The sequence below is a fragment of the Corapipo altera genome, unplaced genomic scaffold (assembly GCF_003945725.1).
Source record: "Corapipo altera isolate COAL_440 unplaced genomic scaffold, ASM394572v1 69, whole genome shotgun sequence".
NCBI lineage: Eukaryota > Metazoa > Chordata > Aves > Passeriformes > Pipridae > Corapipo > Corapipo altera.
The window spans coordinates 7,056,516-7,082,162 of record NW_020884908.1 but is presented as its reverse complement, the minus strand read 5'-3'; the positions used below and the strand labels follow the sequence as shown (position 1 = coordinate 7,082,162).

General features: G+C 42.4%; 1 protein-coding gene and 1 long non-coding RNA gene across 25 annotated transcripts in view; one reads left to right on the top strand and one right to left on the bottom strand.

The window, feature by feature from the left end:
• Window positions 1-25,647, bottom strand: part of ADGRL3 (adhesion G protein-coupled receptor L3) — a 514,107-nt gene that overhangs the window by 434,751 nt on the left and 53,709 nt on the right. The window contains exon 1 of one of the 24 annotated variants that reach the window (XM_027652741.1): window positions 4,512-4,730. The exons of the other annotated variants lie outside the window; for them this stretch is intronic. The gene's annotated coding sequence lies outside the window, so the exon portion shown is untranslated. Of the gene's footprint in view, window positions 1-4,511; window positions 4,731-25,647 lie in introns of those variants that run through there. 24 annotated transcript variants of the gene reach the window in all.
• LOC113951610 lies at window positions 7,390-10,932 on the top strand. The gene is made up of 3 exons (XR_003529213.1): window positions 7,390-7,582; window positions 9,054-9,133; window positions 10,757-10,932. It is a non-coding gene; the product is annotated as an uncharacterized LOC113951610 (long non-coding RNA).

Below are 25,647 nucleotides of genomic sequence, written 5' to 3'. Positions count from 1 at the left end.
ACAGTGCTAAGCAAACCCCAAGCAGTGGGTGGTCCCAGATGAGAAACGTGAGAAGCTGCTTGCAGAAGCCCATCTCAAGCCCTAGCTCAGTGCCACCAACACAAGGACTTCTTTGTTAACACCTATCTTCAGATCTCTAGATTGTACTTCTATCATTCACATGGCACCAGCAGAGAGAGCATGGCAAAAAATTTGAGCTTGCAGCGATAAACAAAATGTAGTATATAAACGAACTTGCCAGGAAGATTCATTTTTGCTGAGCAGTATCAGATAAATAAATTATAAAGAACTATAACTGCTACCTATTAAGAGACAGATTTATACGATAGCTAAAGCTTTCATAGTTTAGGCAAGAATGTCTAATAAAATAGCACAGCTGTGATTTAGTACGGTGTTTAAATTCATCGTTACATATATTTCGCATTTCCGACTGGTCTTCGTTACCAAGTCATATATTGGCTTTGCCTGATATACGTATCCTTTTTTGCATATGTAATGAACTTATCAGCTTCCAGTAGAAAAGGCAATTTTAGAGCTATCTTCTCCTAAGGTTTGTGCTTAAATACGCTGGATGAGTCATCCACTGTACTAATAGACACAGTGAATTCAACAAGGCGAAAAATGTTAAAGGCTGAGATTCTGCACAGCACAGTAGGAGGATGGAGAGCACAAAGAAATTAAACTGAGAGGGCCTGTCTTACCCAGCAAGGCTTACTGAAAGTGGGGGAAAAAAACCCAACAAACCTCCTTATATATTTTTATCATTTGCTACAACCTTATAGGTCCTTGCATGTCAGACCCCGATCAGGCAGGTAGCATCCTCACTGCTGCAAACACAGGTCAGGGCTGCGAGGAGATAAATCCCCAGAAACATAGGTTGAGGTTCCCAAAATCCCTCCTAAAGCCTTCAGTCACCTGGATGAAATGGCCAAGGCTCCCAAACCAGCTTTCAACATCCACAGAAGCCACTGGGGTCTTAGCACAACCGAGATTTCCAAGGCACTGTTTTAAAACCTAGCTTTGGGCAGCATTCCCCCGAATCCTGGCCCAGATTCTCTCATTTCCAGGCTGGAAGGGACTGATGGCTCAGCTGCTCTGGATTTCTGCATAACACTAATCAGAGGATTTCAGCTCACTGGTCCAACCATAGTGAGTGCAGTCACTGCTGGTCAGTCTGTGCCCTGCTCCAGAAAGCGGGAAATTAGCAGTTACTCCTGTTGCAACATTTTTAAGGTTAGGGGAGAACTATATCTAACTGATTATCCTTCTCAGTGTCATCATGCACGTTCTACTGCAGCCACAAAAGCAAAGGGATCTGCAGGATTTGGTGCTGCAGTTACACCACAGAACTGCATATGAAGACATGTCAGTTGAATAATGCAAGATTTCTTCCTTAATGAAATCTTTTCCCCATATTTTTCATAAATATTTAAATGAACAAAACCAGAAAGACACTACAAATCTTTGTCCAGTTGCAATATTTTGAAAATAAAACACAAACCATATTTCTATTGGATTTAATTCACGCTGAAGTTCAAGTGAACATTTAGGCAGCATTTATCATCTTCAGAGCACTGTGCAAATGCAAGCTAATGCATGATTTGTGGTCCTGCTCAGCACATCTGTGGCTCTCTAATTTCTGAGTATCTCCATGGTTCAGCTTGACTTGAGCCCTGCACTCTGGTGAGCCAAGAGCCACCCACCACCCAAGCACTGGTAAGCTGCAAATATTTCAGATCAATGGCAGCTCTGGACACTACGCAGTAAAATCCCAGTGTGGCTCATCTCTATGTTTCACAGCAGTTCCTACTTCAGAGTCAATTCTAAGATTTAGTTAACACAGCTCATAAAACACTATTCCATCCATCTAAATAGCAAAGAAAAGCGAGGGTAAAAAAGGCAAATAAATAAATGGCTTACAGATACGATGTTCTGGAGCATTTTTGCAGCTCCTCTTTTTTCCCAAATAACAGAGGACTTATGTTTATCCTCAAAGATGCTTACAAGTCAGCTTTCTCTTTTAATCACAGCACTTCGGAGAGTAAATAATTTTAATTGTCTTGTACGTTGCTGACTACACCAACAGGAATATACCAAGGGATATGGCCCAGAAAGGAGCTGGTACATCTCAAATGATCAGCAATGAATAAAACAGAAGCTACATTAAAAAAAAATATATAGAGAAAGAATTTAGTACCACTGCAACATGAGAAACATAGATTCTGACATCCGGGCAAATATTTGTCTTTCCTGTGTATGTAGCATATAAACCTAAGTCCAACTGGGTACCCAAACCAGTGAATTAAGACAGGAGGTTGGATCACAGAATCAACCACTTATGACCCTAGAAAAAGACAACTGTATTCTCGCATGAACTCTGACAAGTCAAAGGAGACTTCTGCTTTTCCGAAAACTGTAATGCTGTTGCTGTTTCCTATGGGACTTGAATTAGGGACTGGCGTGGAGGGCAGGCAGGGCACATGCTCCTGTTCTAAGAAAAAGGGTAAAAGAAAAAATAATCAAGGGTTAGAGAAACCATTTGATAGTCTTGTACTGCAATTAGAGCCATACTGCTCTGAAGTTGTCTTTGGGATTTTTGTTTAGCAGGTTACTTTAACACTGGAAAAGTCTGAAAGTGCTGCAAGGCTTCCAGATCTTTGAGGGCAACCAAGAAGTCTGGCATTTTTGGTAGCAGGCAGGAAGCCTTCTGAGTAACACTCTGTGTTCATTAAAGTCATCACAGCAGGATTTCACATGCTTCCTGCAAATATCAACCCTCAGCAAGGAGTAGTAGCATGGACAGCTTTCCAGGAACTCCAAATGTCAAACTGGCCATTGTGAGGTACAAAGGACAATGCTGCTAGGTGCACTTCGTGCTCCTTCCTTCTGGCTAACACAATGGTTTAATCTTCATATTTTCTAGGGAACAGAAGCTGAAGGCAGGCAACTTGGTTGAACGCTCCAAAGGGGATACAAAACTCTCAGAATTTATTTGCAGATATTATATAGCAAAGCTCCTTTTCCTCCTATTTCCTCTTCAGACCTCCACCTACCTGTGCATTCTCACCTGGCAAGATTGCTTAGGACCCTCTGAAGTCAAGAATAGAGGTCCTCACATGAAAGCAAAGCCTATGATGGGGATCTATATCTATTAGTCAGCACCTTTCCTGCTGTCAAAGTAAAGAAAACCCAGAAACCCAAGCACTGGGGAAAAAAATGCCATTTCTCACCTCTACAAGGAATAGTGAATAACACTTTGCTTCAGAAGGACATGATGGCAGGATGCCTGCAAGGTGAGGCACAAGCATAGCCAAAGTCATCTTCTATTAAAGGTTTAAAACACAACAACTACCTGCAAACTAAGCTGATAAACCATTCCATAAGAGAGGACAATAATGTCCTTTTGCACCCCTGTGCCACAAGAGAGGCTGGCAGAGATGGGATGCTTGGTAGTGGGCACTATGGCCACAACAGGTCACCTTCCAGCTGGGGCCATCAGCCCTCCAAGATACCTTTTAGACTCCTAGACTGAAGAAGAGAGGGTTTTTAGAGGGTTTGCTTTTGGTTAGTATTTCTCAAGCTGAGGCACCCACTTGCTTCTTCTTTAGTCCACAAGTTGCTCCTCACTTCTCATTACCAAACTGTGGAGGAAGGACTAAGAGTGCACCGACGATTTCCACAGCACCATTAACTTCCCAGGACGTTGCATCTCCTTGAAAAGAAGCAGCTGGCATAAAGCACAGAATAATGGAAAGTGAGGCACCCGTAGCAGGGATTGCTGGCCTCACTCTGGCACTTGCAATACAAGGACAACTAGCTTCAGCTTATCATCTGTTTCCCTTGCTTAAGGGCAAAAATATGCTACACTGCATGATGAGGCCAAGGAGGAGGCTTTGATAGCTACATTATGCCTAAGCCTGGAAATGAGACAACACCAGGAACACATATATAAGAGGGAGGACTGAGTGCTTTAGGAGCTCTTCCCGTTTTCAATTACTCCACAATGCAAATATCTTCATAAATACCAGTAAGGTAGAAAAGAGAGAAAGCAATGGGACCCCAAAACAGAGGCTTGCTTCCAAAGTCCACACGAACTTTTTATACCTTTTAGCCATTTCATTTCCCAGGGAGGAAGAAATTCCTGGCATGGGGAGGCAGCAGCACTGTGCTGCTGGAGTGGGGGAGACTGGACCTGCATAATTTCTGTGCTCTACTGGGAGGCAGAAACACAGCCCCGGCAAGCGGTGTGGAGCCAGTTTGCATCTGGAATGAAACACGCCTTCCTCCCCCAAGAGAGTCACCGTGGCAGGGTCAGCAGGCACTGCTCGGCCAGGCTTCCCTTCCTGTGCTGTGGCTGGAAGTCAGCCAGAGACAGCTTAAGACTTTGGAGAAATGAAGAACCCCAAGTGCCAGTTAATTTTTTTTACACAGGTAAATAAGAGCAAAGTGCCTAGAGGTGATGCTTGGCCACTGGAGTGTGTGGAGTCATGGCACAGGGCCGCTCCACTTACTCCAGCCAGGGAGTCCCTGCAGAAGGTTGGATGCTATTTTTGAATCCTGCAGGCAGCATCTCCTGCAGGCTGACAGCCGAATTCCTGAGGCAGGGAGCCTCATAAGGGACTCCACTGCAGGAAAATGAACTCAGCTGTGCAAGGAAAAAGCATATTCAGCAGAATACAGCAGGGCTGGGAGGCACACAGAGCCAGGCAGGCAGAGCTGGCAGCACCCAGCGAGATGACAGCAGGAAAGTGCTGGGAGGCACTGGGCACTCAGCAATACTTCACAGAGTCACAGAATCTCCTGAGTTGGAAGGGATCCACAACGATCATTGACGTCCAACTCCTGGCCCTGCACAAGACCACCCCAAGACCATGACAGGACCACTTCACTGGAGACCTACCAATTTCTCTGCTCCAGCCTCTGGAAACAGGAACCGATTCATGTCTCTGGCTTTCCCAAACTGGATGCTCCTGTAAGAATGATGCTATTTCTCAAGCTGCCAGATGCCTTTTTTCCTTCCCCCTGAAAGGCCCTCTGCATTGCTCCCTTCTGCTCAGTGCACACATTTCCAAGACCTTCCTGTGAAGGCCTGAATTGTCTTGAGGCAGAAGAGGTTTACAACACTCATGCCTTCCCAGTCAGCATCCTATTCTGGTGTGGGTCCCTTCATCAAACGGGAGTAAATCTGAAAGCTGAAGTGGGAGTTGAACATCCAGAAAGATAAAGAAAAGTTGAAGCAAGAACCAAGGATTTTCGCTGCAAAAGTTTAGCGCACATAAAACCACAACTGAAGTCAGAGGAGCTTGGGCTTCAAATAAACAGAGCACAACACACGCTCGCTATGCAGGGAAAGTCTGACCCCAAACCAGCAGCCAGCAGGTAGAGTTCTCCAACCTTGACTTCTCCACCTGCAGAGTCACCCAAGTAAACAGATAGATGGACAGACATTTTTCAAGAGTCAGAGAAAATAAATTCATCACTCCTTCTGCAGCACAGCAATACATCTACAACAAACAGCACAAAGGAGTTAAAATTATGTTAATAATTATATCTTCAGCATTTCAGTGCTTTGCAGCTAATAAAATATGAGGCCAACAGATGAGGGAATACAAAATACTGTGAAGCTGCTCACTGAACATTCATTGTCCCTCCTTACACCAGTCAGACCAGGTCAGGATCTGAGGTTATATGGCGATGCAGAAGTATTAAGGAACAGGGCTAAGGTGCCCAAATCTCCCTGTTTCCAGCATTTCTGAAAGTTCTTCAGCACTCAGCTTTCAGGAAGCATTTCAGAAAGGATTTCCCCTTCTACTACCCAAGCCGGTTAACCTCATCAAGAGGGAATGGTTTCAGAGGAGGGGAGACCTGGTGCCTCCTTTCTGTAGACACCTGTTCAGGACAGGTGGGAATCCCAATCCCCTTTGGTCCTCTCCTTGCATGTTACATGAAGACACAGTGTAGCATTTAACCCCTTATACTATTTGGAAATACTGCAAACAAAACTGAAGTGCAGTACTGATGTACAACCCAAAACCCTAATGTCTTTAAACCAGTATCTTCCATGAAGGATGGAAGCTACAGGTGACCCATCCCATGCAAAACAGAAAGCAAACATGAAATTTCCCTCCTTCCCAGGTCAGGTCCTTCCCCCCTGCTCAAATCTGGGCCCTGGGTGCCCACTCCTGCACCATCATGAGCACTAGAAGGGGCGCATGGTGTGCCTCAAAGTGAGTTTGCAAAATGCAGCCACTGGCGGAGCCAGCACATCACCTTACAAAGTTCAAACACTGCCACAGAGGTGTCTGCTCGGTTTTTTTTCTCTTGTTAAGTTGCCAAGGAAAGTGCAGTGGAAGTTATCTACATGATATCATTGCGAGCTAAGGACCTTGTTGTAAGTAATTTACTTAAATTTCTAGTGAATATATATACACACATTCACGCACACACATGTATGCATATACATATATGCATACATATATATACAGAACAACTGACATGCAATGTGCCTACAACTAGGAAACATAATGCTTGCTTTAAAAAGAGGCATGGTTGACTTGAGAGGTATCATCCTGCAAGATTAAATCATACAAAGTTTTATATATTCTACTGTCAAGTCTGCAACTTGACCCTGAGACTTTCATAATCCTGACAAAATGGTTTGGGGGTTTTTCTTTGCTTTAGAGGACAAAAGGGAGAGGCAAAACACAAAGCCACAAACAGCAAATCTTTGAAGCACAGAGAGGAAAGAGAAAGCAAGCAATGTAAAAACAGATTCAAGCCTTCCACTCCATATTTAGCTGGTATTTACAACAACAGCTAGCTGGGGGAAAAAATAATAATTAGGCAATCAGGTCAATTTTAGGATAAAGAGTGGCCCTTTTACTACACACAAATCCTCCTTCCACCAGACATTTAACCTGTCTTTGAGGGCTGCCGAGAGCTGACTAGAGAGAAACAGAGCATTTCACCATTCACTGCAAATTATGCTTGTTTGCTTGTTTACTGGATTATTTTCAAGGGCTGCAATAAAGGCATAGACTGCCTAAAGGTTTACACACTGGATTTCCTTGCCATCTTGCTACATTTAAGGCCAGAGCAAAACGAAGGGGTTTTTTTCCTTCTTTTTTGTGTTTGCTACAACTCCACTCCAACAATCTGACAGCATGTTGTATTGCCTTGGGCAAGGATACACTTTAGTAGGTTAGGAGAAATAAACTGCACAGTAACATCTTACAACCATCTAAGTCAGTTTTCATATTCAGATCTAAATAAATAGAAGTTACAGTAAGAACTGAGATCAGCACAATGATGCTCATCTGCTACAGCAGGAGATCCCAACCAAGTTTCCACCAAGTGGAAAGTTCTCTGCCTTTCTTCCTACAAGATTTCCAACAGACCTGGAGGAAGTCCACCTATCTCACATCCTTGTCCAAGAAAGGATGCACTACATAACAAGCAGCACCCTGCTAAAGAAGCCTCCTGGATGCAGATGGTGGCATGCACTGCCACAAAGGAGCAGCAGCATTGCTGAACATGGTACAACACGGTACACACAGAGTTCTTCACGCTCCAGGAATAACAAGTGAGCCAAGGTGATGGGTATCAGCAAGGATGCACCAACAATGTTGCTTTTTGATGTGGAGCTACACCCAATGCCTTTGCCTGTCACAGCACACGCTGCAAACTGAACACACATACAGCATCCTGGCTGTATTTTGCTGTGCTTACAAAACCCTCCCTGCTCCTGTGCTTTGAAGGCTACAATTCCATCTGGCAGCCAAAAAATGAAGTGACATTAGGATCAGTAAATCTGAGCCTCCAAAATTCTGACATGGATATCAGAGTAAGACTCAAAACATTAAAATCACTGCTGAAGGATAATTTGACCTGCATAACCATACATTTTCTCACACATATATAATCATTTCCACAGGGGAGGGTGAAAAAAAGAAGAAAGCAAGCATAAATTGGAACCATTTTAAAAATTCATGTGACTTTTTGTTACTGGAATTGCCTTGTTCATTAGTGACAAAGATGTTAATTCTAGGAGAAGGTGGAATAGGAACATTATTAAAAAAATTAAGGAAGGTGTGTGCTAAAGCACCATTCAGAGTATGAAACATAAAGACTTTAAGTAAGCTCACAGGATCTTATGGTTACATCTGTACTTCACAGGCTTACAATGTGGATTTTTGAATTTTTCTAAGAAATTAAAGAAAAATCAGTTGTGATTCAAAATAGGAAGAGGGGGGAGACATCAAATTTGCTTGATGTTTGGAGAAGATCATGTGTTTACTACCCTGCTTTCCACCCACAACAAGTACACGTTTTAGCAATGAACAGTTGGAGAAGCAGAAGTTGCCAGTGAAAGTCAAACATTGACATGCAGAAGGCATCTTATTTTCTTTTTTTTCTTTTATGTTAATTCAGAAAAGAAAAGCTTCACCTTTTAGACCCTGGGATTAAATAGACAGCACTGAGCCCCTTGTTATCAGATAAGCTACTACCTAGGGAAACCACAAAAAGATAAAGCTAAAATTTTTGGCTTTCTCTCAGAAAGAGACCATGACCCTTCCCCCTGTCCTGAGTGAAAAGTCCCTGATGCCCTGGGCAATACCCAGCCATGGCATGCTCTTGCCTCACCATCAAAGTCACAAAGAGAAAAGCTGAAGAAGCTGCCAGAGTGCCAGTGGGCAGCACGCTGCCTCCGCAATACACAGCAGCACCTTCGGCCACCGAAAACACGTACATCCTTTTTTATTGCCAACTTACCATAAAGCAAATGTCTATTTTAGTTATTCCATCAGATGATGAAGCTCTGTTTAATTAATTTCCAATCCTTTTAAAATTATACATCCTTGAGAGCCCTGTTGGTCATGGCAAATGGTAATTTTAAAGAAAGCAATTCTGAGAACCAGCTGAATTTGCTTTCAAAAACATTATTTAAGAGCTACTCTGCCTAATATGTTCTACAACCATTCCCCAGCAAGTCTAATTGCAGATTTTCAAGCAAACTTTTTAACATTTTGTTCCAGTATATCTCTTCAAGCCAGGCTGTGACAAAGTTAGTGGAAGCTTGAACAATGGTTCTTGACAGTGGAATAACACCTTAAACTTCTCAAGGGCATGCCAGGTCAGTGTTCTTTCAGATTTTTTGCTACTCTGTTAAATTTTTAATATAGCTTCAGCAAATAATGAATTTACAGACTGGGACTGTTCCCAAATCAAAATACCTGCAACTGAAAATGAAGCAAAAATGCACAATGCCCATCGGTGGTATTAAGCTACATATCACCCATCAATCGTTACACAGACTAACAGTCATGGGAGACCATTTCAAAGCCAACATGGTAACTTTATAGGCAGAAAAAGGGTCAGGATGGCAATGGTAATATAGTGGGAGGAAAGCGGCGTGCAAGCTATAATTCATTATTTTACTACTACCATAGTACCCAAAAATCCCAGTGGAGTCCTAAGCTCCAGCCCGCTAAGTACTGCACACACATACAGTAAAGCCCCTTCTGCCCTGAACAATATATATTCAATACTTCTGAGGACAAAGACCATGAAAGAGGCAGTGGTGCTGTCCCTGCAGTGCAGATGGCCAACCAGGGCAGGAGGAGGTTATGCACCTCGTGCAAGGTCAGATGAAAAATCAATGGCAGGCGAATACAGGTCATCTGAATTGCAGTCTGGAGTCCACTGCAAGGCCAGCCCTCCCCACTCTGATGTATGGGCCAGTGCTGCTACAGGCTGTGCTTAGGTACTTCGTGCATCCTCCTGGAATGCCACTTTTCGCTACCACAAGTTGTTAATTCAGCAAGGAAAACAACAGCATCCCTCTGAATGCCCTGCAAAAACCCAGTTGTTTCAGAGCTGTACTCTGTCTGAGCCTCCCTCAGGGTTTTAGGACCCAACTGATACATGAGGCAGTCAGACACCAAGTGCAGAGAATACACGCCCCTTGAGGAACGCAAAACCTTCTGATAACCTCCCTAATCAATATCTCTCCAGTTACAAAAGTTCATGCAACACACAGGACTCCCTCATTTTTAGCAAAATTACATAAATGCAGGAAGGGCACTGTTTGCGGAGAAAACTGTGGCACAAGCCATTAAAACCAGTGATCCACAACAGAAGGAAAAAGGAACTCAACACTGCAGTTCTCCCTGGAAAAGCTCATCCTGGTTCAGCAGGATGGTTTATTAGGGGAGGAGCAGAATTTAACCCAGCAGCATTACCCTTGGCCCCTAAACGCAAGACCACTGTATGTTCTCTATTTCCATTAACTTCACAACTATTACCATCCGACTCCCCTCTGAAAAAGTAGAAGTCCCTATATTTTAGGGATTTGAAAATCAACACAAAATCAGTTAAGTTAAAGCCTTCCCTGTTGCAAACACACTTTGCTATAAATGGTAAGATTTGAGTGGCACCTCTGTAGCAGTTCCCTGCACTAACTGTAGATCAATTGAGTGCTTTATACACTATGGTGAGAGGATTTTTCAGAGCTAGACAACCCTCATTTCTTAGGATCATCATAGCAAATAGAATACATCTCATCATTTTCCTTTTCTGTCAATCAAAGCTATTTATCACAGAGGCTAAGAGTTGACCCATTAATGGGATAAGGATTCCTAATCTATCAAGAATATATGCCAACAACTAATCATTAGATCCTCTGTAAGCCTATACATTATTTACTTTTGACATAACACATTGTACAGATTTTTCTTTTACTCAAAATCATTCCTAGACCCACAGTGCTAGTGGATGAAGATGGCTACAGAGGGAAAATTGTTTTAACACCAGAAGAACCACAGAGCCTGTATCAGCTCCTCAGACAAGATAAATCAACACAGCCACTGACCTGATTTCAGTGGCACTAAGCTAATTTGCATCAGCTGAGCAGCGGACTCATTATCAATAGATTTGGAAATGAGCAAGCAGATGCAAAAAACTCATTTGGCATTGAAAGAATGGCAGTAAGAGGCTCTTATGAAGGTTTCTTTCTGAGAGTTTGATTTTTATGGCCACCCTAGTGAGTACCTAGCTTCCACACGGTGTGTGGATCAAGTGCTTGTGGATACTACAGCACAGGGCTCTTCCAAAGCATGAGTAGAAAGGGTTTGTTACATAGAAGATTTTCAAGCACATCCCAAAGGAACAAGCTGGCTGTGAGAAGGACAGAAAGGGGTTAAAGTGATGATATACTCCTCCCTTTTCACTCAGGTTACCCATTCTCCACCCCGACACCCATCCTTCAGAGATTCAGCTCAGAAAGGAGCTTGGTCATCCAGACTTATTTGTTTTTATAGTTCTGGAAAAGAGACAATAATCCAGACTCGAGACTCAAGTAAGAAGATAACTTCCATATTTAAACAGCTACACATATTTTCAGCCTATTTCAGGAGCACAGGGAAGATAACACGAAGCTCCACTTTCCAGGCTTACCATGCTAAGAGGATAAAAAGAGAACTCTTGTTAATACTTGTGCCTAGACAGTAGAGCATTATGGCTTGGATTCACAAAGGGATTTAGAACTCTAAGTCCCACTGAAATCAGGAAATGAATGGGACTTAGGGTCCTAAGGGCCTTTGAGAGTCCCAGTCTAAGTGCCTCCTCCTTTTGAAGGTGATGGGAACAATGCCATGGCATTAAACAAGGGCAGCGCCTGCCCTTAAAACTTTAACAATATTAAAAGACTAGAGGTTATCTGGTGACAAACAGGCACAACACCCTTGGTGAAGAGACTTTGGCCTGAATGCCTTTAAAGCTTCTACTGCACTCCATCAAATGGAGCTGAAGCAAAGTCCATACACGTCAATGAGAGCTTTGCAGCGAGATTAAGATTTCAGTCCAGGTCCTTGAGTCAGAGGCAGATGAGTTGCCACCGGGAAGACAAACTGTTCCATCAGCAAGCCTGGACCATGCACTGTTACTGCACAAAGCTCTTCGGGTAGGTTGGCAACAGTGCACAGTGTTGTGTAGTTTTACCAATGAGCCCCCTTTTGGTTTCCAATGATTAAAGCTTGTCATCCCCTGATCCACACTAACTTTAACAATTCTCTGAGAAGTAAATACAGTCATGATACTTGCACTTCATTTGTTATTGCTATTTTAAATACAGCTGTAATAAAGATCAGTGACATGTGCTCCTGTAGAATGGAACAGGGTCTCCCAATACAGGTGGTATCAACATAACTGAAATTTTATACACTGGTAAGGCAAGAAAAAAATATGAACAATATGACAATTCTGTACTCCTGAGCACAGATTAAGAGAAATAAAGGGCATTATCTAAGCAAGTGTCAAGTGTATAAATATTATTATCTGCTAATAAGCCCTTCATTGTGCTGGTGTAATATGTATGTCCCTTTTGCTTATACAGCTCCAGAAAGCTTCATAATGTAAGACAAGGGTATCCCAACAGATGACCTAATGGCAACTGCATTTGCATGGCAAATCCCTCTCTAACCAGGCTCTTGAAGGCTTCAGTTTCTCTTCCCTGTTCCAGTAGAGTATTGAGGCTGAGCTGGTAAGTGCTCAGCCTCATCTATGGCACTTTTCTGTTCTACTTTGTTCACAGCACATAGCCAAGAAGACCATGAGGCTGTTTTACAAGCTGTAACAATTTTGACAAATGGTCTTTCCTTAAAAAGCATCCCTGAAATCTTCTAGTGCTGTAGACAATTTGACACGGGGTCAGAAGAGATTCATCATCACTGCAGCAATGCTATCTCAACCCCCAGAACATGTAGCTAAAGCTGCCTCTGCTCTACCTAGACAGGAGGAGTGGAGGAAAAAAAGAAAAAGAGGTGTTTTGGTTTTTTTTTTTTAAAGAAAATCAATAAACACCAGCACTTCATCTCTGCTCAATTTAGCCCTTTCTGGGAGCATAGATAATTCCTGATGGCAGTTGTCCAAAGTGTCCAAATTCAGACAGTCTGATAGCCCTTTCAGTAGGGTTAGTCCGGGCAGAGACAATAATCAGGCCTCCCACGACGAATTTCATTCAACGAGCAGTGCTGATTACGGGAGTGGTTCGAATCATCACACAGTATTGACCAGAGATCAATTTTCAGCTTGAGGTATTGTGGAGAACATATAGTACACAGCTAAGCTAAAGGCGGGGAGTAGGAATTCAATAGCCTACCCAACCATGTCAAATAAAAGCCTGAACAGATAGATGCTACAGTTTCTACCCCCTGAAGCCCATGTTTTTAAAGGTATACCCTGTGATGAAAGGGAGCCCGAGGAACTATATTTCATCATTACATTTTGCTGCATCATTAAAATTACCATTTGGTTTCTCCACCCCAAATTTATTTCAACAGTCAATGTGTTTCGCATTAAAAGAAAACGGCAACTTGCTCAAACAGCTCTTCCTTTGATCCCATCTTTCCTTAATTAAAATTCTCTGAGCCAGGTAATGACTGCCCTTCCTGCTGCAGGTGCCTCATCTTCCAGCAGTACATTGTTTTTCACCTCTACCCATGTCAACCATCAGAACTTTCAGCTCTGACCCCACACCACCACCATCTCTGTAAAAGGGGAACAGCTATGCTCCCTGAAGACCCCATACTGCCAAGCATTGCTGCAAACTTCTAGCCCTTCACACTTTTAAGAAAAAAAAACATAAAACAACCTAGGTTTAAGGCAAGAAATACAGCACATCCTAAAAATAGTAAAAAAAAAAAAAAAAGTTGCTTGAGAAGGGATTCCTTTCCCAGGTATACTCACTGTCATGTATACTACAGGATCACGAGTTCTTTAGAGGATTCAAAGAGGAACCAGGGCTTCATTCAGCTCTGTGGCAAAGAAGAGAAGGTCAAGGTACATTAGGCATCTATCAAGTACCAGCTCCCAGGAAAAGAGCTTTCACTCAGGGAAAGCTGCACCATAAGTAATCTCCTTCACTTCTCTGGCCCCTAATGCCTAGTTTTGCTCCTCAGCACACAAGAGGATGCTGGGATCCTGTGGAGGGAGGGAGTGGATGTGGGAGGAGACACATACAGATGCTCCCAAATCTTCACCTTCTGGATGGGACAAGTTGCTGCAGATAAAATGGCTGTGGAAACACATGACTTCACAAGCCAGCTTAGGACCATGGGGCTTCTACCTGGAAAAAATGTGCGTTACTTGCAGGGGGAGAAACTGAGAGTCAGGTACCCATGTAGACCTTGGTCTGTCTGCACTGAAAAGTTATGGTGACTACTTAGATTGAGGTTTTCTTCATGTGAGCAAGGGTAGAGAGCTTAACCTTGTAGAAGAATTTTTTTACTTTTTTTGGCAGATTTTTTTTTCTCATCTGTTATTTACAGAACCTATTTTATAATTTCCACAGGGCTCAAAGCCAGTAATACAACATGTCTTTTAAAAAGGAAGACAAACTTGAAAATGGTTAATATAAATACCACATCAAATCACAGGAAAAGTAAATTCAGCAACAGTGAATGTTGTAAAGTCATTGAATAACACTGCAAGTTGTAGTGTAGCAAGGAGGAACAAATTTCCTAACATCAGCCTCCCCACCAAGAGATCCGGTCCATATCCAAGCCTAACACAGAAAATAATAAAACGAGAAATTCCCAGCTGGAGCAGGTGAAATCACAAATCAGTAGCTGTACTGAGTTGACTTCTGACATCCACAAACAAAAAGCAGGAGCTTATGCACATGGAGCATTTCAATGTTCTGCATAAGATCCTACTGTTTCTCTTCACTCTCTCATTTAATGTTTTCTTCTTGTTTTTTTTAAGCTATTTAAGTCCTCTTACTTGCGCACTTTTTTTTTCCGACTTTAACTGTTCTCAAGTCCTTTTTGTGTATTCTCCAACCTTCTTCCTCTTAGTAAGCTAAACATAAAATCAAATCGAATTTGACTATGAATGGGCAAAGAAATATAACTCTGTTGTCTAGGGAAAACTATATTAAATGATCCCATGCAAACCTAGCTATAAGACAGGAAGGACCAACAGTATTTAAAAACAGGGAGATGTCAGAAGATGATTTTGTGTTGGTTTTTTTTTTCCTTCTGCCTATTTTTCAATCTGTCAAAATGCAAATATAAGAAAAGGTAAAAATAGTGCTGAATGTTTGAAACAAGAGAATTAAGTCAGTTTTAAGAGTCTCAGCTTAGAGATCTCTCATCTACATAAGCTATGTGTGCTAACAGAGTAAAGTGCTAAAATGCATCTGAGCTGCAAACAGGGGATTGGTATCCTGCAGTGACACAAAATTACAGCTGGATGACAGGGCCTGCAAAGTTAAATTGTATTGCTTTAAAGAAGAATAAAATAAGAGTACTGCTAGGAAATGCAGGCTGCTATACAGTAGAGTATAACGTGCACACACCAGGATCAGAGCTCTCTCTTATTATTCCACTATTGTAGTGGCCAAGGCATGCCAAATGAATTAAGCAACTTCATAGAGATTCAGCAGCAGAAATAATTTCAATTTAATAAAAACATCCATATATATATATAAAAAGACATGGCCTGAAGCTTTACAAACCACAGAATTTCTATCAAGTATTTAAAATATTAAATGAGAAATTTACCTCCTAGTTTTACAAGTCGCCTTCTGCCCTCAAGAAGAACAGATGAGGTGTTCCTCCTTTTCTAACCTCAGCCAACTACATTTTTTCTGAAGATATTTCTGTGCCTTTATTTCCAGCTCCTCCACTCTGCAGAGCTTTGTGTTACGGTGTAGCACTTTTCCCAGGACCGCCCCCCTGTCTTGTAATGCACCAAATATTTGGATTTTTTTCTATTTCCCTTTACTATAAAAAGCATCTTTAGTCATCTAGTTGCTTTCAAAAACAAGTACTTTCAGTGTGCAAACCAATGTGTCATCAGAACATTTTTTTTAAATGCTGCATACTTGCCCTTTAAAAATAATTAAAAAAACCCAAGTTGGACTTTTAATAAGTGTGACCCATAAGATCTCCAGTCTGTTGTAAAATCATGTCCATGACTCTTAAATTTAATCCATTGTTGCTTATCTTCTGAAAAGTTCATCCCCAGTTGGCCAGTTCAGCTATCCAGCAATAAATTTTAAAAATACGAATTTTCATTTCTGTAACATGAAAGTCTGTGTTAATTGAACAAATTCAATCAGCAATCCTACAGACTGGCCACAGCTTGCATTAAAATGAAAAGAGCTGAGATAAGATGAACAATTTAACACAACTACTGTTTCTACACGAAAAATTTAGTGCCAGTCAAAATGTCAGCACTCAGGGACATGTCGAGATTGTGAAAAAGTTGTGATCGTTGCAGAGGCACAACTTAAGCAGATTCTTCTTCTTGCTTTTACCTGTGCCTCTGCACCTTCCTCATGATGTGATTTACAGCTAGCCTGATGAAGCTCAGCCAGCTATGGTTAAGATACAAAAATAATCTGGTCCATCGTAGAGAAGCACTGAGCACCGCCAAAACCTGTTCTGCGTTAACCTCCGCTCCTACTGACAGATTTCAGTGCCCCAGGCTTCAACTGATCAAGAGTCTGTCAATACTTCCCTGGAAACAGCCTTCCATCCTGCAGCACAAGGGTTCATTTGAAAGACCTCGTGTTGATTGCTAACATGTGTCCTCACTTACAATATTTTATTTCATGGTGAAATTCAGATGCAGTTATGATTTCAAGTTTTAAAACACTGTAGCGGTGGATTTGAATGGATAAACAGACTAAGCATAGTTAAAAGTCCCACTGGGAAGTCTTAAAAAGACTAATTTATGAATATGCAAACACTTTCATGTCACTCAATCCTGATAAACTCCAGTTGCAGGAGCCCACAAGATGAAGGCAATCTGATACTAAACAAAGCCACAAACTGCAAGAATAGTAACTTACAAAGGATTTATACTGAGGAATTTTATCCTATGCAGAAGGAGGTTTCCTTTCAAACATACTGCTGCTTCGGCTCTCCTTTTCCAAAAACCTCATATATCGTCCCTTTGTGACCAGTTTTCTCCTCATAGTAGCTTTTGACAACTGCATTAAACTAGCCTATGTATTCCCATCTTTTCCACCCTAAGTGGTATAAACAGAATAAAAAGGAACTTTTTTTTCTTCTGACATACACAAAGTCACCCAAATAAAAACACTTTTACAGCTGTTGCTTGCTTTGTTCACATTTAGAAAGCTTATCACAACTAAAAACCACACACTACCTAGTAACACTAAGGATGTGTTAGTGGCAATGCACAGGACTTGCAAAATTATTTCATTCCAGCTTAATGCAGAAATCAGCAGTAAAAGTACCATCAGTGGCTTGAGGGCGTGGAAGGTGATTCCAGACATAGCCTTCATTAGGAATGCGGGCCAACTGGGAGCATTTGGAGCAACCAGCCCTCTTACAGAGAGGTATCACTAAAGTTAGGACTCAAAACAAGTTTGGTAATTGGCAGCCAGGGTGTGTGTCCTACATACTGCTGTGCACAGTCGGGTCACACCCTGATCCAGCCACCCACTTGGTTTTGGTGGCTCCCTCAGCACTCTAATCCTCATCCTTGCTGTCATATTACCCTAAATACTATGGATGATAAACAGAGGGGCTGATGAAGCTCTGACTGAGCCTTCCACTTGCATTAAATTAATCACACTGAGGTCATGGGAGAAAATCACACCTATGTTATCATGGCAGACAACATGGCAGGAGGCAGGGGTTGGTACAGACATGGCAACACACAGCAGCTTCTCCTCCAAGAGAGACACCAGAAAGCCCCACAACTCAAGCAGGTACCAGGAAGGATGATGTACCACCAGCACCCCTTCGGGTTAGGGGAAATAATTGCTATGAGCTAATTGCTTAAGATCACAGAGTCCCTCTTGGTACATCTGTCCCTGGATGGAAGTGGACTAAATAAATGTAGCCATTTATTTAGAGGTCTGTAGGTTAAATGGAAAGATGTTAAGAGCCCTAGACTGCAAGCATGGGGTAGGTTTGCTCCTTTGAAATCTATATGTTTAATTTTTACTTCCTCTCTCATTATCCTGATTTGAGACCACCACTGCAGCAGTATTTTCTCATTTGGCCAAATGCATGTGGACCATTTCAGAAATGCTTTTTGTCCTTCAGAACAGACATACAGCATTTTCTCATGCTACCTGCAGCTCACAGAGATCACATACAGTTTTGGAAACAACTCAAACCAACAGGTTATGAGAAGTCTACGGAAACAGGTCTCAGCAAAGGGTGGTCCAGCACTGACTCTGAGGGCATCTTGAGATCCCTGGTGATGGACAACAAAGCAGTAGGAATGTGGTCAAGCCAGGAGTACTGACAAAATTAAAATCTCCATTACTGTGTTCTGATAAGGGAAACTGAGACAGAGAGTTAAACCAAAATGCCTTCTGGGTCATTTATGGCCAAAGCTGGTCCAATCTGGTCAGAGAAAAAAACCAGTCTGAGCAAGGTTTTAGCTCAGTTTTGTCCTTTGTTTAAAACAAAAAAAGCTATTTTTATAGTTGACACTGAAAGCAAAGGACTGATCCCTTCAGGCTCTCAAAATTGCACAGAGGTCTAACAGTGCTAAAGGATGCAAAAAGGCAAACTTGGCTTTTTAGTGTTTAAAATATATTAACTCAGATAGTAATTCATTTTCTCCTTAATTACTGAAAGATGACTATGCATCAAAAATGAAAGTATTTTGCAACAATAAAAGATATGATGATATTTTAGAGAATGTGAAACAATTCTCTTTCCCTCAAACCTCCCATTTAAAAAACAAGAATTTTTTTTCTCAGGAAAATTACTTCCTTTCTCTGAAACAAATATTCTGCCACTTGTAAACATCTCTTTATGCTCAGCAGAAGGATGTGTGAAGGGGTACTGGAGCGAGAACCAGTACCTGTAAAAACAGTGATAATGGGTGAGCTCAGGTACTTGAATGTGAACATAGAACAGGTGAAGACCCCAGAAAAGTAGGAGGTTGCCACGTGAAAGTACAACCCCTCCCAGGCAGTTTCTAGGTCATGATAGAGCAGGTGATATCTCAAGACAACACTCTCTGTCAAAACAGAATCACAGACAAGACGCTTGATTAATGAAGACACTAGTGCAGGTATGCCTTTCCTCCCTGGATGGAAGAAAAAAGTTAGCAAAGACCACTGGTTGTGCTAAGAAAAGGGATATCCTAAGAGCTAAGAAGCAGAAATATAGGAAAACTAAATCCACACCTACTCCATGGTGAGGTTTCCTGGCCACGGCTGAGGCACAAAAGGTGTATATAAACCCACAGTAAAAGAATATGTAGGAAACTAAAACAGAGGACAGAAGTCCATATGACCAAACTGCAAAAGTCAGAAAGTCAAATCAGAACCTTTTAACTCAGCTGATATCTAGATCCAAGGCAGGTAACAGGAAAAAAGTATCGATTTGGCTAAGTAAATTGTAAAATACAAGATTAAAAGGAACTTTCCCCCAATAACATCAAAACTCATGTCCTGAAATAATCAAAATGCATCAGATACAGGAGATCTGGAGATCTGAGTTTGTGTATATGGAGGGTCTATTCAAGGGAGGAAAGGACGACACCTGGTCTCATGGATCACCCAGCACACTAAGGACAAATTAAACTGGACACAAACACTGCAAAGAGGCTCCCAAAAATAAAAGCAAGGCCTTCAGCTCTTACCCCTTTAAAAAAGAGTAAGCAAGTACATGAGAAGCAAGCAGAACTGGCTCTCTGACACACAAGAAGTACATTGACAGAGCTGGAAGAGGCAGACACCATATGAGGATGTATCAGTGAGACTCAGAGCTGGGGGAAATAGCAGAGGAAAATAGTAATTTAAGAGCAGCTGCTCCACAGACAGACTGGCAGCTCTTCTCTACCTGGAGGACTTTGCCACATCTGTGTACAGCAGCAACAGCTGCTGCCTTAGTCAGGGAAAGGGGATGCTGGAGTGCAGGAAAACCAGAGGATGTGCTACCAACAGCTCCTTGCCACCCCACCCTGTGCTCAACCACTTCTCCAGCAGCTCTCAGCTTGCTGAAATTCAAAGCATAGTTCAGGTACCACGTTCTGACCAAACAGATATGGATTCTTACACAGTCTTCTTTATATATCTTTAAAGAGTGCATTTCTTGCATGCTTATGGCATGTCTGTTCTAGTAATGAGACTGGAAGATAAGTTATTTGTTCCTGCACTCATACAATAAGTTTAATTCATGGGAAAGTTGCTGCAACCCAATACTTTATCAGTCTTATATTTTGTAATCCCAGATCCTCTCAAGGAGCAAGAGCTGCCCAGAATCCAGGACAGGAACCCTACAGAGTAGGTAAATGGATAATCATACTTAGGTGACCTGTGGGCACAGCCCTGACTGACAGGTAAGTTTGCCTAGGAAAACCAAATTTTGGGGTAGAGGTTTCAGGATGAGCTTCCCATTGGGCACATTAAATGCTGGAGGACTAAAACTTGGCTCCATGTAGCCCCTTAAGGAGTGATTGCAGGGACTGCAACCCCCGTGCCTACCTGCCTCTCCACTGCCTGGGGTGGCACAGCTGCAGGCTGATGGAGCAGTCCCCCCATTCCTGGCATTCAGATCATCATTTCCCAAAAGATTCTGGCTTAATGAGTGTTAGACAAAGGATTCAGCTGCCCAAGGACTGGTGGTTGAAACAGAGACCTCAGCAGCTTAAATACACACCAGGCTCCTTTTACAGCCAGCAGAGATTGAGAAAATGTAGTCAGGGGAATCCACGGAGTGATTCATCTTGACCCAGACAGGAGCGTCCACCAGCATATACAAAAAGCAAACTGTTTGCCAAGAGGGCAGGCCAGCAGAAATGATGCTTGTCCTCACAGCCTCCAGATAACTTGTGTAGCTATTACATAAAGATGTAATTATGTTTCTTCTCAGACTTCTGTTTAATTTTGCAAAGAGGGCCCCAGCAGCTAAATTGAGTAACACAGATGAAGGGGATCAGACATTTTCGTGTCCAGGCTGCCTTCCTAGCTTTGAAAATGTAAATTGAACACACCTCAGCATATGGACATCCCTCTGCCCCTTCAGACAGCATACACACAAGGTTCTGCCACACTGAAAGAGCACTGAAACTGCACCAGGGTGCTGGGTAAGGTCTAGTAAGCTATGGCACACATAGGTATCACTTTAGTTTTTTAGCAAGTTCATAACCTGGGAAAAAAATTGAGTGGGAAATCATAGAATCCTTAAGGTTGGAAAAGCCCTCTTAAGATGTGTGGAGACCACTCATTAACCCAGAACCACCATGATCACCACTAAACCATGTCCCCAAGTGCCACACAGACACGGTTTTTGAACTCTTACAGGGATGTAGATTCCACTGCTTCACAGGGTTGTTTGTTCCAATGCCTGACCCGTTCTTCTGCAACGAAGAAATTTTTCCTAATATCCAATCTAAACCTCCCTGGTCATTTCCTCTTGTCCTGTCACATGTTACCTGGGAGAAGAGGCAGAATCCCACCTTTATACAACCTCCTTTCAGGTACTTGTAAAGAGCAGTAAGATGCCCCCTCAGTCTCCCTTTCTCCAGGCTAAACATCCCCAGCTCCCTCAGCTGCTCCTCATAAGACTCGTGCTCCAGTCCTTTCAACAGCTTCGCTGCCCTTCTCTGGAATCTCTCCAGAACCTCAGTGTCTTTTTTTGTAGTGAGGGGCCCAGAACTGGACACAGCACTTGAGGTGTGGCCTCACCAGTGCTGAGCACAGGGGGAGAATCACTGCCCTGGTCCTGCTGGACATACTGTTGCTGATACAGGTCACATGCCACTGGTCTTCTCAGCCACCTGGGTACACTGATGGCTCATATTCAGCAGCTGTTGACCAGAACCCCCAGTTCCTTTTCTGCTGGGCATCTTTCCAGCCACTCAAATTCTGCAAATTAATTTTCCCCATCAGAATCTATCGCTTTTATTTTTTCCTTTCTTTCTTTATTGAGCATATCTAGATGTAGTGCAAGATATGGAAATTCAGATTTGGCCATGAGGACTGCAGGCCATCTCACTTTGCAATTTGCCTTGGGTATTCTGAAGAAGATAAGAGGGGATTTTTATGGCAGATCCACAAATACTGCCTGAAAGACCTGCTGGAAGAGCCCTTTGCCTCTCTTCACTGGTGAACCTAACCTGTGCACTCTCCTCCCAGCTAGTGCCAGCGGGCTTTTCCCACCTCATCCACAAGGACCACAATAAAGGCACAAACACAAAGAGAGTAGAAAAATGCTCATAAAAGATCAGGCAAATGAGTAAGAGCTGAAGCAGCCAGGGAGTGACTAAGAATTACTTTACAAATACTCAGGCTGAAGTTGCTGGACATGGAGGCTGGGGCCCAGGCCACCTGAAAGTCATCAAAACTGTACACTTTTGAGATGCTTCAGCTGTGCAAAAGCATAGACTGAGAGCATCTTCTACAGAGCATCTTCTGCAGAGATTTAAGTAGGCACGTGTAGAAATAGAAAGAATAAGGCTGAGAGCCAAACTGGGGTACAGAGGGTGTGGAAGGAGGGAGGATAAGGCACTTTGCAAACATGACAATTTAGGAATGTGGCTCACAAGGCCTATTATTGGGGTTTAGAGTTGCACAAGAGGTTACAAAGCTCAGATCTCCACCACCACCATCTCCAAAAAAAAAAAAAAAACCAACAAAACATGGAATATGTAAATAACTAGTAGTTGTGTTGCCACAGAATGCCCAGTTAAGAGGAGGTTCCCTTGGGCTAGGAGCTCTTCAAGGAGAAAGGAAAAAACAGTCTCTTCTCCTAAGGTGCAACAATTGAGGACATTTCCCATGACTTAAAAAAAAAACAAAACAAAAACAAAAACAACCACACAACAAAACAAACAAAACTAACCAACCAAACAAATAAAACAGAAAAAAGAAACATGCTAAGAAAGTGCTTGACAATAAATATGAAAGGGCCACAGCATGGCTGTAGTAAGAAACTGGGGAGACTGTGCAGATCAAAGCTCAGTGTCAGGTTGGAAAAGCAATGCCCTCATCTGCAAGGCACACAGGAGATGGTAAGTTACAAGGGGCTCCTGTTGCTGGCCTAATACTTGAAAACAAATTATGTCATTTAAAAATACAATCTTTGCACTTCACAAAAAAGAACAACAGCTACAAATACAACTTAAATGCTCTCCTTCTCCCTTTCTGTATTTTGTTATCCAGTATATGAAGAAGAAGGACTGAGGCCAGCTGGGTGGGACAAAAAGAAACCCTTTTCCAGACACTATATTTGTGCACACAGAGAAAATCTTTACCAAACCTTTCCAGACCTAGTCTTACAATTGGCTGATGTCAGCCTTTGGGACTTCTGTATAGTCCTCATGTTCACTTTAAAAAATAAATAAATAAATAAATAAAAATGAACAGTATATTTTTTCCGCCCATCTCCCATAAACATCCAAGTTACTTCCTCTAAAAGAGAGAGTTGCTTCCACACAATCAATAGTGGTTTTCAGTTGCCTGTGGTACTATCGGCGTAGGCGGGAAGAGTTCAGCAAAAGGTGGCGATGTCGCGCACAGCCTGCCCGATGCATGGAAAGCTATACATCCCTGAAAAGCCATGAGGCGGCTTTCCTTCGGCTCAGCTGAATCAGCACGTAAATTTCCCTCGGATGAATGAGGCAATGGCGCAGGCAGGGTATATCACTTCAGATTTTGGGACAGAATGACATCTGGATAAAGCCATCTTGGATTAGTCTGCTACTGGGCACATTGCAGCAGTGATACCTTGCTCGACGGGACGTTTGTATTTGCATACTGTGAAGGAAGCTAGCTAATGTAAACTGTTTGCACAGGAGATGGAAGGAATAATCCTGCTTTACTGTATAAATTGCATTCCTTATCCTAATGAAAGAGGAAGAATGAAGCATCACACTAACACTATTATTAGATCTTCCGATGCACTCACTTGGAAAAATAAAATGCTTGCACCAAGAAATACAAATTCACTGTGCTGGTCACTCCTTTGCAATCCCACTTCCACATCACGAATAACCACTTTGCTTGCTGGGCTGTGTTATCTCTACAGCTCTACACATATATGCCAATATACATATTTGCAGGTGAGCATCCCAAATCCTCCTGTCAGATGAACCGAACATAAAGGAGATGTCTGAAAAATAAAACCTGTCTAAAAAGCCCCCCCACCTCAAATTGGGCAGAATTGACGCGTTTGGCCATATCCAAACATCCTTCAGAAAAACATCATTTACCAAATGCCCAGGTTTATTCCAACACAGATGCTGAGCAAAAATGATCACTGACTTTGACACAGGGATGTCAAAAAGCAGAAGATAGCAGCATTGTTCTGCACATGCAAGAACCTCTATTTATTATTTTATTATTATTTTAATGCAGAAGCAGTTGTCCCAGTGCTTATTATTTGGCTGAATGAGCTGAAGTGAGACTCCCCGGGCAGCTGCTGACATAATGAATGATTGTGTGGTGAAGCCCAGAATGTGAATGATGAAGAATTTTGAAAGGCTCTGGAATTTGTGAATAACAAAAGTAGCTACAGTCCCCAAAATCTCACCATTTGTTCTCAGCAACAAAGGAGGACTCAAAGGCCTTTGTTTAACAAAATGATTCAAAAACAGGATACGAAAGGAATTAAGGGTTATCTCTACTGGCATAATACAGCAAGCAAATTGTGTCCCCAAGTAGGAAGAGTTATGAATGTGTTCTGTCGAACATATTGTTAACTGAATTACTACGTTACTGTTTCTTTTATCCCTTTTCCAGTACTGTTACCATGTTTCCTGTGTCAGTAATTCTCAAGGTCTTAAGGCCTTTCAGCCCAGACTCTGCAAAAGGGGAGCTCCTTGTTGCACAGGAGACTCTGGTCTTCCAATGTGCAAAGAGGAAGGATCTGACCATACAACCCCCACTTCATCTCAGGGTTTCCATCATGATGCCTTGGCATATCTCACTTCTTTACCAGTATTAAAAATAACCACAGTTACAATTATCTTAAATAAACATTCCATTTCCATTAAAAAAAATAATCACAACTCTATTGCTGGTTTCCAGTATGGGACAAGAGCTTGATGGCACAAGGTACCAAATGAGCATGGGAAAAAGACAGCCATGCCCCAAAGTGGTTGCCTTTCCCCTGGAGGGGAAACAAGCCTTCCAGTTTTGGAGCACTTACTGTGGGAATTACATACGAACTCAGCGAAAGACGACTGAACCTGATGAAGATTCATGCCACACTGACAAGTGCTATCCAAACAAATATAAATTCAATTAAAAGACTCTGTTGTGTGAGCAATAAACTGAGAAGTGTGCTGGATCAAGGAGTGGAAAGCCAGCTCACCCATGAAGGTTGTCAGGCATGAGAAATTAGACGGCAGACACGAGCAATGCTGATGCTGTACCCAAAGGCAGGCACCATAAATCAGGATGGCACTCCTGGGCAAGGGGAGGGACAGATCTGGCTTCACTCCCTCCTCCCTTTGTATGGGACCCTCAGCTGAGGTGTTGGCAAGGGTTTAACATCCTGCAGGCTCTACTGCCCACTGGACAAGGTATTCCAAAGCCCTGGCCATGACACACATGTTTGGGGATAAGCGTCAAGGGCTCCTGTGCAGGATGGTTATGGTGGTTATCGTTCCTTGCATTTAGGCATTCATTTTATTAAACCATGC